At 33.7% G+C, this 14,805-nt stretch overlaps 1 protein-coding gene across 7 annotated transcripts in view; it reads right to left on the bottom strand.

Annotated features, from left to right (window-relative positions):
- The window catches only part of LOC101892610 (protein alan shepard), a 356,335-nt gene that overhangs the window by 19,572 nt on the left and 321,958 nt on the right, over positions 1 to 14,805 (bottom strand). The gene's annotated exons all lie outside the window — the stretch shown is intronic.

Below are 14,805 nucleotides of genomic sequence, written 5' to 3' on the forward strand. Positions count from 1 at the left end.
GGCGAAACATTGCATGTATGTGTCCATGATTTGGTATAGCCCCCATATAACGGTACCTCCCGATATTCCTTATTTTGATGATTTTTGCAACATTTTTTCACGGATTTGTTTGAAAATTGGTATTTGTTGGTCATAATGGGTTCCAGCTCCGGTGGCGAAACATTGCATGTATGGGTCCATGATTTGATATAGCCCCCATATAACGGTACCTCCCGATATTCGGTAATTTTATGATTTTTGCCACATTTTTTCACGGATTTGTCTAAAAATTGGTATTTGTGGGTCATAATGGGTCCTAGTTCGTGTGGCGAAACATTGTAATTATAGGTCCACGTTTTGGTGTGGCCCCCATATAACGGTACCTCCCGATATTCGGCATTTTAATGATTTTTGCCACATTTCTTCTAATGTTTCTTTTACCCTAAGGTGGAGGGTATTAAAAGTTAGGCCCAGCCGAACTTAATGTTTTTTTACTTGTTTTTAAATGACACGTGCTGTCGAGATAAATGGATAATTGATTTTCATGACAAAGATTATCTCAATTTCCTCTGAACTTCATTTAATATTCTCTTAATAATTACCCAGGCAATAGCGTTTTGAACAATTTCGTTCATTCACAAAATCCCGATAAGCTATATTTGTTGTGTCAATTAATCACATTTCACCTGAATTATCAGTTTATCTTCATACGACTTTAGCCGTTTGTTTGTTTTCCATGAACGGCGGGGGAGGGGGATTTATTTGCTGTAATCACCTCCTGCTTTGTAACCATCGTATCATGTTTTTTTCCTCCTTCTTCACGCACTGTCATTCGTTGTACTCCGGTGTTCTTTGTGCGTATGAACACGAATGAAATATAATTGAATGCGACATTATTACATACCGCAAATATGCATACAATTAAGGGAACAGAGCGCACATATGGGATCTACAAATATAATATTCGTAAAGCGAATGCCTTTGAATGGCATGTAGTGTGGGAAGAATGGGGATGTTATAATTGTCATAACGTGGGGACAACTATTGGAAGTAATTATAAAGTTATATGTCCATGAAAAAATTGTCTATATTAAGTTCTAAAAAAAATGTTTCCAAATTCCTGAATAAAAAATATAGCAGGGCTGGCCTCAATCGCAAAACCATATTGGTTGCAACAACAAAAATTATCGCACAAGTGAGGCGGTATTAGGACGCAAAAGGCAATTTTTTTATCCTTCCAAAACTCTTAAAAAACTAAAATTTTTGACCTTCTGTGAATATAAGATATATCGGTCCACTCTGTACGATAGCTATCCCACAAAAAAAAAAAATAAAATAAAATTTTTGAGAAAGATCATAAATCTATCTTTTAGATATGTAAAAAGTAAAATATTAATGACTGACTGATTCATAAACGCCCAGGCGAAACAGCTGAAGCTAGAATCTTGAAATTTTGCATGGGGGTACGGGACTGAGTAAGGTTACGAAAAGTTCTAAACAGGTACTGTTTTGAAAATGAAAAGTACCAAATAGTACTATATTTGGCATTGGGCGGAAGAAAAGAGTTGAATTCCTGAAATTTGATATTTAGGTGGCTGACGGTATCTGTGTTAGAGATTTAGCGGTGTTTGTTGAAAATATGTATTATAATTGTACGAAAAGTACCAAATAATGCCAAATTTGATATTTGGTCAAGGGATAGGGGTAGAAGCCTTAAATTTGATATTGAGGTCACTGTTGGTATCTGGAGTTGGCATATGGAGGTTGGTTTGGAAATGTGTTGTTTTGTAATGTATTAACATTGGTCAAACTGAGCAAATTGGGCATTTTGAGTACTAACAAGTTAAAGAGTATCTGTAGGTTTTGCAGACAGAAGTATACTCTCAGCCAATGAACGTCTATTTAAAAATATTTTGACTTCTGTTATGATTATTCAAATGTTTAACCCCTTATGGAGTAGGTTCCAAAGGAATGTGCGAATTTTGGCCATTTCCTATCGGACTTCTTTGTATGTGTGAAATTAGAGGAGAGTTGGATGCTAATTTCGTTTTCTTTGAGCCTTTCAGGGGGAGTTACCAAAAGGAGTGGACCGATATATCCCATCTTCACAACAGTTAGTAAAAATAATGGGATGTGTGAAATATAAAGAGAACCTGATGCCGGGCCAAACTTTTAACACCCTCCACCTTAGGGTAAAGGAAACATTAGAAGAAATGTGGCAAAAACCATCAAAATACCGAATATCGGAAGGTACCGTTATATGGGGGCTATATCAAATCATGGACCTATACATACAATGTTTCGCCAACGGAGCTAGAACCCATTATGACTACAAATACCAATTTTCAGACCAATCTGTGAAAAATGTGGCAAAAATCATCAAATTACCGAATGTCGGGAGGTACCGTTATATGGGGGCTATACCAAAACGTGGACCTATAATTACAATGACTCGCCACACGAACTGGGACCCATTATGATCTACAACTACCAATTTTCAGAGTAATTCTTGAAAAAATGTGTCAAAAATCATAAAAATACCGGATATTGGGAGGTACATTTAATTGGGGACTATATCAAAACGTGGACCTATACATACAATGTTCCGCCAAATGAACTAGAACCTATTATGGCCCACAAATACCAATTTTTAGTCAAATCAGGGAAAAAATGTGGCAAAAACCATCAAAATACCGAATATTGGGAGGTACCGTTATATGGGGGCTATACCAAAACGTGGACCCATACATGCAATGTTTTGCCACACGCACAGGGACCCATTATGACCTACAAGTACCAATTTTCAGACAAATCCGTGAAAAAATTTGGCATAAATAATCAAAATACCCAATATCGGAAGGTACCGTTATATGGGGACTATACCAGAACGTGGACCGATACATCTCATTTTCAATACCAACCATCCTAGACACAATACAAATAGCTCTGCTAAATTTTGGCGCTCTACGTCAAATAATATGGGCTGTATCGTGATTTCAACAGACAGACAGACAGACGGACAGATAGACGGACATCGTTAAATCGACTTAGAATTTTATGATGATTATGAATATATATATACTTTATGGGGTCTATGACGAATATTTAAGGATGTTACAAACAGAATGACAAAGTTAATAAACCCCTTCTTTCTAAGGTGGAGGGTATAAAAATGCTTTTGGAACGAATCTAAATTTTGGTCGATGAAGTAGCGGGCACCTGTGTGTTACATATAAGGAAAGGGAATGAAAAACATAGACTAAACTTTACATATCGTAATATTTATATCAGAATTACGTCTTGCGTAAAAATGAATAAAATTCCTCTTTGTGTCACTTCTGTAAAAGGTGTGAAAATTTTTGGTGTAAAAGGTAAACATTCTTCCAATTATTCTTTTCGAAAAAAGAAAACCCTGGATAAACACTCAAATTTTCTGAAATTATTACATCAAGTGTAAAATCGGTCTATTTCTTTTGGTAATGTACCAGCAAAGTGAAATAAGTATCCATATTCCAATAGAACATTTTTATTTTCAGAAATTATATGAAGTTCGATATTTGGATATATAGTTTTAATACTTTTGCTTACACCCTGCAAACGCGATCTCAGTTATAGTCCAGCTTTATGTTCCTGGCCAAAAATTGTGGATTTATTTCCAAAAATAGTTTTTATTTCCAAATATTGATGATTTATTATTTTTGAATTTCGTAAAATGTATATGCAAAAACATTATTTTCTAAAGAGAATCTTCTCCCCCAGTCCCTGTATCCAAAGTTTTTTTCTTTTTTTTAATTTGTACAAATTATATGATAGTGTTTGCCTATGGCCAAACAATAAACATCAATGTCGCCTCAAATTGATATTTAAGTGCTCAAATATGTCAATATACTTATGAACATAATTATGAATGTGAATATGTATGAATGTGACATTTATGACTTATTGCATAAGTGATAATCGCATTTAAATGCTATTACCATAAATGATATTTTTGTTAGGAGACACTTTTTGTCCACTTCAATACAAAACAATCCAACGTCTCCAAGCTAAAATAACAATTAAAATATTCATTTATGGAGAAATTAAGAATCTAATTACAATTTCAACTACACACGAACAAATATCAATGTTTAAATTTAAAATGTTATAATGGCCAACCAACAAAAGCAATGTAGAAAAGAACCCCTGTGGCTGGCTTATAAATCACTGCTCCTCATCAGAACGTTGGCCTTCTATCCATCAGCATCTTTAATAAAATTTATTTTTCGATTTTGTGGCAACCCGTTTGTGGTTGGTTGGAGCAAAATTACTGACCCACACTCGTTGCCACAGAAATCATAAAAATAATAACAATTTATAAACAAGTGTGCGATGCATATGTATGAGTGTATGTGTGTGTACATACGATTATATAAATAAATGATATAAATATTGTGGTTTTGTTTATTGTACATTGTTTAATTAAATGTGAAAATTTGTTTACTTACATACAAATAATATGACAAATAAATTTGTTGCGTTCATACAAATTTCACACAATGTGTATTTTTTTCGACAAAAATGGGGGAGACTTTTAATTTTGAACAGTATGCTCTCAGTGAATTGAAACAATGTTAAAGTCTATTATTTTTATTTGAAAAATGAAGAGTAAGTAAATAACTACAACCCTTATTTATGTTTCTATTTGGAGATGGATGAGAATCTGAGAGGTCAACATGGGTATAATCAAACATTGTCTATTGGTGCACTATTTTAAACTAAAGAATACCTGTCTTTTAGGGTCTTTAGCTACAGAAGGTATCTTAAGGGTTTGAAACTCGTACAAAAAGTGTACGAAAAGTACAATAATTTTAAAAAAGGACTAAGCGGTACTAAATTTGATATTGGGTGAAGGGATAGATATGGGATCCCCAAATTTTGAGGTCTCTTTTGGTATTTGGGATTGAGATATGGAGATGTTTTTGGAATTTTTTTCGTTCGTACTAAAAGGGAAATCCAGAAATTTGATATGAACGTCCCTGTTGGTATGTGGAGATTGTTTGATTACTAAAATTTGGTATTGGGTAATAGGACTGTCTGGGTGCGAAGGTGTGTGATAAGGCTTTGTTTTTGGAAATTCGTACCAAAAGGGTGCAAAAAGTACTAGAATGTACTAAACAGTGAATTGGACAAATGGTATGAACTAGAATTCTGAAATTTGGAGTAAGAATCGTTGATGAAGTGCAGGAAAGTGTTTTTGGAAATTTCAAAATTTCAGGTTACGAAAAGTTTAAAAATAAATAAATAAAATTGTAACAGAAATTTAAAATGGTACTTTGGCATTATTTGAACGGATAGAGCTAAAAACTTGGAATGAGAATCAAGGTTGAAAAGTAGCTCGAATTCTGAAATTTCGTTTTGGGGTCCTTTTGGTGGTAGACTTGTGATGAAGAGGTGGTTTTGAGTACTATATTTGGTACAATTTGTTAACGAATAAACAGATAGTGCTTGAAATCTAAAACTTGGTATCGGGGTATTGGGTGAAGGATCTATTCCTGAAGTCCAGAAATTTGATACAAGCGTCACTGTTGGTATCTGAGGTAGAGATATGGAGACTGTTTTGAAAATTGGTACTTTAACGGTACGAAGAGAGCTATATGGTACTAAATTTGGTATTGGGTAATGGAATAAAACTGCAATTCTGTACATGTGTAACCTGGACATGTGGTGGTTTCGGAAATGTGTACTATAATGGTCACAAAGTACTATATTTGGTTTTTGGTGAGGGGATAGTGATATTGAAAATTGATATTTAGATTACTGATAATATCTGATGTTTGAGATTTATTTTGGAAATACGAAAAGTACAAAATTCTACTAAATTTGGTACTGGAAGAGGGATAGGGCTGAAATACTGAAATTTAATATTGAGGTCTATGTTGGTATCTGCAATTGACATATGGATGTAGTTTTGCAAACGCGTACTACAATTGTACGAAAAGTGCAAAATGGTATTAAATTTGATATTTTGTGAAAGAATAGAGCTAAAATCATGAAATTTTATTTTGAGATCTCTGGTGGTATCTGGAAATGAGATATAGGGGTGGTTGTGAAAATGTGTAGCGTAATTGTACGAAAAGTGCTGAATAATACTATATTGGGTGAAAATAAAATTCTGAAATTTGGTATCTGATAATAGATGGTATCTGCACCCTATATTTGAAGGAAAATTACTGAATGCTACTAAATTTGTAATTGACTGTAGGCATAGGGCTGGAATCCTCAAATTTGATATTGAGGTCCCTCACGGCATATGGAATTGACACATCGTTTTTCAAATCATTCCAAAAGTACTAATCTTGAATCACTGTTGTTGTCTAGGATGGAAAAATGTAGATTGTGTAGATAAATGCGTAGTAAATGTATTAAAATATTGGTATAAGGAAAAAGGATGGAGCTGAAATCCTCAAATTTAATATTGTTGGCATCTGGAATAGCGATATGGATGTGGGTTTGCAAATGCGTACTATAATTGTACAAATTTGGAATCACTGTTGGCATCTAGGAGGAGGAAAGGAGCTTGTTTTGGATATTCTTGCTATAATTGTTCTAGATGATACTAAATTTCGTAATGGGGGAAATTAGAGAGCTGAAATTCGATGTTGAAATAGTTGAAATACTTTTGGACATACAAATTGGATGTGGGTACATTGTGCAATGGTTTTACTAATATCTTCCTTGGTAATCTCGCTAGTATCTATATAATACCCGACATGATCCATATGTTTCACTGGACATACATGGTAATTTTTTCAGATTTTTTTTATTTTATAAAATATATATATATATTTTCTTAACTCCATATTCTAAATTCTATAGAAATTCTAAAATTTCTGAACAAAATTTTTAAATATTGATTTTTTATTAACATGGCAAATACCGAGATCTAAAAAATGAAAATGCTCTCTTCCAAATATAGAGGATTTTTTTAAAATTTTGTTTAAAACCATCCGACCAAATTTTTTTTCCATTTTTTGAAATTTTTGTAATTTTGAATTTTTTTAAGACCTGCATAGTTCCATGGAGGTTGTATTAGACTTCCGTCAATTCAAACACCCATACAAAGGCCAATTTGAGATTAAACATTAAACTACATTAAAAAAAAAGGAAAATCTGATAAGCCAAAAAATCTCTTTTCGTCTATAATGCATAAGTCGGGTTTCTACACTGCATCAAAAATTTAAAACCCTTCACAAAATTGGGAAACATCCAGTACAGAGTAATTCTTGTTGGATGTAATGGACACGTTGGCTGGACACGTAGGCTGGACAAGTAGGCTGGACACGTGCTCGGGGAGAGATTATACCGCATTTATTTTAACTATTTAGCTACGTACTGTTTACAGAGTTTAACAGGTTGTATATATTAAAAAGACCTCTTAGACACCCGCGAGTCCTTAAAATCTTTGTGCGAACAATAAAAATTGCTATTGTTCAAATTTAATTATATAAAATAAAACTAATTTTCTAAAATATTTGTTGGTGGTTGGCTGTGCCATCATAAAATAATTGTTAATTGTTGTGGTGACAGTTTTACATAAAATGTAGTTGAAATTATTTTTATATAAAAAATGTAAATCTGTAACAAAATATTTATCGTAAACCATGCGTGTGTGGTTTCATCCAATTTGAAACTGTTACTATAAATTTGTATTTATCGATTGAAGCCTGTCAACAATTTTAGATAGAAATAGAAACAAAAAATATATACATTTATTTTTTATGACTGTAACAAAGAAAAAAGTACAGCATGTGTCACCAAACGATGCTTGACAATGTCATGTGTGTAAATCATGGATGTTTTTACACAACAAACTTTCCTAAGAAAATCGTTTTTCTATTGCAAAGAAAAAAACAAATCTAATCAATTTTATAAAACAGATTCCCTTTTTTTGTGTCTTTGAAGATTGAGTTTTTCTACAGATGTTTCACAGCTTGCTTTATATTGTTTTGCTTTATTTCGTTTCGTATTCATATAAACCGGCAATTTATCACTGCCCAAGATTACTAGACAATTTTTCTGTTTTGTTTTGTAGCCAGTGTAAGCCGGATGATATCAGAGCTGGGTAATATGTATGGTAAATTGGTAGAGAAGATAAAAACGATTTCGGGATTAATCATAAAAATCACTTTTTATTTGCAATGTTAATGAGACTCCCTAAAGTCTACCCACCTACACAGGACAGGAGAGAGAAAATACAAGGACATTAGAAACCTTGTCAAGAACATTTTTCATGGTCTTGGCTCAATCCCGAACAAAGGAAGTTTTTTTTATTTTTATTTATTTATTTATTTATTTTATTTATTTTATTCATTTTATTTATTTTATTTATTTTATTTATTTTATGTATTTTATTTATTTTATGTATTTTATTTATTTTATTTTATTTTATTTTATTTTTTTTATTTATTTAATTTATTTAATTTATTTTATTTATTTTATTTATATTATTTATTTATTTATTTATTTATTTATTTATTTATTTATTTATTAATTTTTTATTTTATTTATTTACTAGCTGGCCCGGTCCGCGTTGCCGGCCCCTACTTTTAGTTTTTAATGCATATTTTTTAAAGCATTATAGAACACTGATCTGAATGATTTCAAAATAGTCAAAGATAATTGGTCTTTTACACCCATTACCGTAAGATAGGAATTAATTTATTTTTGTCATTTAAATTGTGTGTTGGAAAACCCATAAAGTCCATATTTTTCTTCATAGTGTAATTCAATAACGATCCAAAAAATAATATTCGTGATTTTTTCATGTTTCTGCCACAATTTGATATTTCGGAGTTCAAAGCATGTAGACGTACATCCCACATCTACGTTCCCAGCCAATATTCTCTTGAGAGTTAAAAATTCAATAGTATACCAAAATTTTTTTTTCTGACCAAACATTGGTTAAGAATGTTGATTTGCTGGTACACTATTGTGGGAACTATACTCAAATAAATGCCTATGTGGAAATAAATGCTTATCTGTAAGACGATTCTCTATCCCAGAGTAGCCTAAATACAATTTTTTAGCCAAATCAATTGATGAATATGATCAAGACCAAGATGGACTCTACTCCAAAAGTCAAAATATTATGAGAGTAGGTTTTTTACACCCGTAGAAACAAAGATGCCAAATAAAGGCCTGAAAAATGAAAGAAAAATGTCAAAAACCCCGAATATAGCTTAAATTATATAATGGTTATACCAAAACGTGATCATTTTTTGCGAGGATGGTTTCTTCTCAAATTACCAACTTTTGCTAAAATGCGTATGAGTAAAATATGGTTAAAATGTAAACTATACTTGAAAAAGGAGTGTACCCTTATCCGGGGGTCATATATCGTGACCTGCAAAAGCGATTTAAGATATCTTGAAAGTTTTTTTTCCTAAATGTCCAATTCGCTCTACCATTTTGCACCCTTTATATTCAGTATTTCACTGATTGCAATTCCAATGAATTGCATTTTGAATTCTCATTGGGCGGATTATTGTAATATGAAAGAAATAGTTCCACATATAAGGGTTATACCAAAGCATGGTCCTATTCTTATAATTATTTGAAAAAATGTGTTGTTCTTCTTAAAATCTCAAATTACCAACATTTGATATACATCTGATATATATTTTGAACAACTGATTATTCATGAAACCCCTAGAAAAAATTTAAAACTCTATGGTAACTTTTGCGAAGTATAGAGCAAAATATTTGAGGCCCTTTGTGTTTGGTTAAACTATATAAAATGGACCCTAAAAACGTTTGATCGACCCCCCCCCCCCCCTTTTTTTGGGATTTTTAATTACCAACCAAACTGACTACTGATGATAGCGCAAAGTCACCGTATAACGTTTCATGGGAGTTAAGGTTACTTTTAAGGTTTCGGAAAAATTTTCCAAGGAAATGTATCCTTTTCTTTCCAAACTTTCAATTTGCTCCACTATTTTATATAGTTTGCATATAACAGTGCTCTTCATATTCGGTATTTCACTGGTTGCAGTCCCAATGAATTTAGCATTTTAAGATCTCATTGGATGGATTATTTCCATATCTAGTCAATTTCCATTGAATTTTTTTCTTCGATTTTTCCCGATTTGAGAATTTTTGCCATGAGATCTCTTTTATCGTGTTTTTTAGCGATTTTGAAAAAGTAATTATCTTTTAACATTGGTCTAACCGCGTTAAGTTATTTCGATATCATTTGACTGACTTCCATGCAACCCGCCATCAATTTCAGTTCTCAAGAAATCAAGTTAATTAAATAAATTGGTATTAATATTCGAATTAAAAAAAATATATAAAAAAAACACTACAAATGTACATTAGAAAAAAGTAAGTCAAAATGGAAAAAAAAATCATGCAAAATAAAACATTACTATTGTACATTTCAAAAGTCAAAATGAAAATGTTAATATAACACATTTTTACGCGATTTTTTTGAATATTATCCTTTTCGGAAAAGAGACAATTCCGAATTTGTATGAATCGTTAAAATCGGATCAGCGGATCTTGAGTTATAAGCGTAGTAACTAACACAACTTACATTTATATATATAGATTTATTTTTTTTTGTTTTTTTGAAAAGAAGTAATGCAAATAGTATCTCTTTTGTGACTCTATCGAAGGCTATAATTTTCGACCAATATAATTTGTGGATGGATGTCATTAATATTGCCGAAGGCAGAATATGCCTTAAATGTAAGGATTTCAGGAAATCTTAATTCGAAATTTTAAAAATATGCTGAAGAGAAGGGAGCTTACCCGCCCTCCTTTTCGATGTAAATGTGTCTTCTATTTTTAGCTCTACTTTCATAGTCTACTCAGTTTGTCCTGCAATTATATATGTGTAATAAAAAAAGGGCTGGGTTTTTTGAAATTCGAACTAAAAGGGTACAAAAAGTACTAAAATGTACTAAAAATAACATACTTTGTATTGAACAAAGGTATGAGTTAGAATTCCGAAGTTTGAAATGAGGGTCATTGATGGAGTGAAGGATAGATGTAAGAAAATTGTTTTTGGAAAATCAAACGTTAAAGTTACGAAAATTTCGAAAATGGTACTAAACTTTTCAAATAGTACCATTTGGTAGTATGTGAGCGGACAGAGCTAAACTTGAAATTTGGTATGAGAAACAAGGTTGGAAACTAAGTTTGATATATTAAGATGGTTTTGGAAATGTGTACTAAATGTGCGAATTGTGCACGAAAAGTACTAAATGGTACAAATTTGGTGCACTTTGGCATTAGGAGAACAAAAAATGATTGAAATCTAAAAAATCGGTCGGGCGGAACTTGGAATACCCTCCGCTAGTTAGAGCGAATTTGGCAATTTTCAAAAAATAAATAAAATCCGTTAAAAAATCTGTTAAAATCTTTAAAATACCGAATGTAACTCATAGACCTGCATAGGCAACTTTGGCCATAAGCCATTACAATACTCAAATGTGAATCTTGAAACCAAATCGTCGAATACTGTTGAGGTACCACTATATGGGGGCTATACCAAAACGTGGAACTGCACAGATAATTTTCTGCCATGGCCGGTAATATCTATGACGAACTTCAAATACCAAATTTGAAACAATTCCGTTAAAAAATGTCGTTAAAATCATCAAAATACTGAATATCTGGAGGTGCCGTTATATAGGGGCTATACGAGGCGTGGACCTGCGCATACAATTTTCTGTGGTATCCATTACGAACTTCAAATACCAAATTTGAAACAATGAATAATGTCGCTGTAATCACTAAAATGCCGAATATTGGAAGGTGCCGTATATGGCTATACGTAGTCTTGGCCTGCACAGAAACTTTTCTGCCATAGGTTGTAGTATCCACTACGAACTTCAAATACCAAATTTGAAACATTTCCGGTGAATAATGTCGGCGAATACTGCAGCTAAAATCATCAAAAATACCGAATATAAGGAGGTTCCATTATATGGGGGCTATACCAAAACGTGGACCTGCACGGACAATTTTCTGCCATATACTGTAGTATCCAATACGAACCTCAAATACCAAATTTTAAACATTTCCGGTGAATAATTTCGCTTAAATCATCAATATACCGATTACAGGAAAGAACAGTTATATGGGGGTTATATGAAGACCGGAACCTGTATAGGCAATTTTCTGTCACAGGCTGTAGTATCTGTTAGGAACTTCAAATACGAAATTTGAAATAGTTCCGTTGATTAATGTTGCTAAAATCATCAAAACTACCGAATATAGGGATGAACAGTTATATGGGGCCCATTTTCAATACCAAACGTCCTGCAGACATAATATATATTTGAGTAAAATTTTATCAATCTACTTTATTTTGTTCGGAAGCTAGAGTGATTTCCACATACGGGCGGACATCGCTAAATCGACATAGAATGTATTATGATGCTGTGGGGTCTAAAATGTATATTTCGAGGTGTTACAAACGCAATGACAAACTTAATATACCCTCCATACTAAGGTGGAGGGTATAAAGACGCTTTTGCTGAACTCTAGCTGAAAGAGAGAGAATCATGAGACTTAATCCTGAAACGTTCAGAGGAGGATTGAAGTCTCCTTATCTAACCTTTGAAATAGAACATGTGATTGGGTGCTTGGGTGGGTCAATTAGAAGGGCACATCTAAGTGAAGAAATATTCGGTATAACAAAAGTACAAACCATTCATAGTTCATCCTCAAAGTATCGAGACGTTCATAAAAGAAATATCCAAAATTTATTTTTAGCTCCAACAGCATATGTACAGGGTTGCCCATATTCGACGGACCCATTTGGCAACGCCATAACTTTTGACACAGATGTCACATCGCTTAATGACATACAGCGTTTGAAGCGTCAGTCCAAGCAGATTTTTACCATGAACCAATACACGCCACGAGAGCGCTCTGAAATTTACATTCAACAGAAGAAGTCAATTGTGAAAACTCAACGTGCTTTTTAAACATTAAAAAATGTGAGAAGTGCGCCTTCTGAGAACACGATTAAGCGTTTATACGAAAAATTTTCGACTGGTAAGGCTCTTTCTAATCCGAAGAGGCCATATAAAAGTCGACCAAGGCGATCGGCCGAGAATATCGCTGCCGTACGAGCCAGTGTTGAGAGGTCCCCAAGAACATCCCAAAAACGCCGTTCTCAGCAGTTGGGCATGGCTCGGTCCACTTTACAACGGATTATTCGCATTGATTTGCATTTGTTCCCGTACAAAATTCAATTGACGCAAAGAATGTTGCCTGCGGACAAGCCTCGTCGATTGGAATGGGCCCAAAGCGCCCAAAGGTCCGTCAAGTATGGGCAACCCTGTACATATCTACGCAAAGAAAGGTTACGAACAATAAAAGGCTACAATCTTCAAAAAACAAAACAGGAAAAATCTTCTTCTTCCAGAATCTTTGCGTGTTGTTGTAAATATTTGATTGATGACAACAACAAAAAAGTTCAATTCATTTTGATTCGGTTTAAGCTGCTTAATGGGGAGTGGGTAGGCTAGTGGGTATGGAAAGTTAAATCTATACCATCAATAACAACAGTAACAAAAAAAAATCACCAACAACAAAGAAACCAAAGTAACAAAACAATAAGAACAAGGAAGGCGTAATTGTGGCAACGGTTGTGTTTGTGTGTGTGTACGTTACATAGGTATAAACAACACACACGAGACACTATAATATTAAATGAAATGAAAAAAATCAAAAACAACAGCAGCACAGACGGCAAAATTCAAAACAACAGCAGAGAAAAGAAAAAAAAAACGACAAAAAAAAGAAAGAAAAGTGCCAAGAAAACAACTTTACTTTAACACGCGACCACGTAGACCTCCGCACTCTGTGCGAGAGCACCACGGTCGGTGTACCCGTAGCATACAAACAAATCACACACATCGGCACACTCACTCACTCACATATATAGGCGACAAGCTGTGAACCCACAACGTTCACAGTGTTACACCTGATTTTTTCAGAAATGACAAATGTAAACAACGAAAACGGCGACATCAACATCAACGACGAGACAAAGTCACACTGGCAAACAGTCAACCCGGCAGACAGCCAGCCAGTCAGTCATTCATTCACTTAGTTTGACTCACGCAGTTACAAAAGAATGTTGTTTCTTTCTTTCTTCTTGTTCTTGGTGTTTTACTTACACCTGAAGTCAGTAGGTATTTTATATGGAGAACGCTTACAATGCAAACGAAACAAAAAACACACTCGCACTCACTCACTCACTCGCCGAGTGAAAACAAATGAAGGGTGTGAAATCAAAATTGTTGTCGGCAACAATGTTGCAAAGATGTCGAGAACTGAGAATCTCAAAGGAGAAATACCAACATCGTCAACAAAGACATTATCGTCGCAACGTTTTACAGCGGCGCTGTGGTCGAGAGTCCAACTGAATACAAGTCTAATAATGATGTTCCACGACTGATATGTTGATGATGATGCTGGTGATGGTGGTGGTGGTGTTTCCACCCTCCCCCCAAGATGGGGAGAAAATATGAAGAAAGTCATAAATAAGAAGAAAAAGCTAAAGAAACACAACCACATAAAGTAAAATTATAAGTAAAGTATTACAAGAGCATACTTGAAGCAATACTTAAATTATACACTCTGGCAAAGATTCATACATACATACGCAAGTATGTATGACCACAACCACCCAGTGATGCACCCACCCAACCAACCGCCTGCCTCTTCGAAATACTTGTATTTTAGTATTCAGTAATACTTGCTCACGTCCGCAGAGTACAAGGATTTCTTTTAACTTACAAACTCTTGCAAACTAACATTGTA

This window comes from Musca domestica, unplaced genomic scaffold (genome assembly GCF_030504385.1).
Source record: "Musca domestica strain aabys unplaced genomic scaffold, Musca_domestica.polishedcontigs.V.1.1 45, whole genome shotgun sequence".
Lineage (NCBI taxonomy): Eukaryota > Metazoa > Arthropoda > Insecta > Diptera > Muscidae > Musca > Musca domestica.